The sequence below is a fragment of the Marmota marmota genome, unplaced genomic scaffold (genome assembly GCF_001458135.2).
Source record: "Marmota marmota marmota unplaced genomic scaffold, marMar, whole genome shotgun sequence".
Lineage (NCBI taxonomy): Eukaryota > Metazoa > Chordata > Mammalia > Rodentia > Sciuridae > Marmota > Marmota marmota.
The window spans coordinates 370,438-370,930 of NW_026000207.1; positions in this window are offsets into that span (position 1 = coordinate 370,438).

A 493-nucleotide genomic window follows, 5' to 3' on the forward strand; every position below is an offset into this window, starting at 1 on the left:
GCTCATTCCTCTGCTGACAGCCATTCGTGTTGATGCCACTCTGGGACTTTCACCAGCAGTGCTGTTAGGGACCTCTCTGACCACAGCTGCAGTCACCTCGACGCGGATTTCTGACCAGGAATATGCCTCGAGTGGGACGGCCGGGCGCGGGGCCGGTGATTCCCCGACGCGCTTTAGAGGACCCTGCCCCACCGCCTCTGAGCGCGCTGTCCCCGGCAGGTGCCTCCTGCAGCCTCTGGGGGCCGCGGGGGCCGCCTCGTCGCTATTTCTTTGTGTTTATCTGACTTTTTGTTACGGACATCTTCCCTTTCAAACAAAGCACACTGACTGCCGGCTCCGGGTCCTAGGCTCGGTGACCCACAGCCTCGGACCAGCCTGCCAAAGCCCTTACTCGACTGCACTGGAAGACGGTTTGTTTCAAGTGCTGCACGAGTGACAATGTCGACAAAGGCTGAGCTTAGCTGAGTTCTAAGATAGTTCTCTTAAAAAAAAA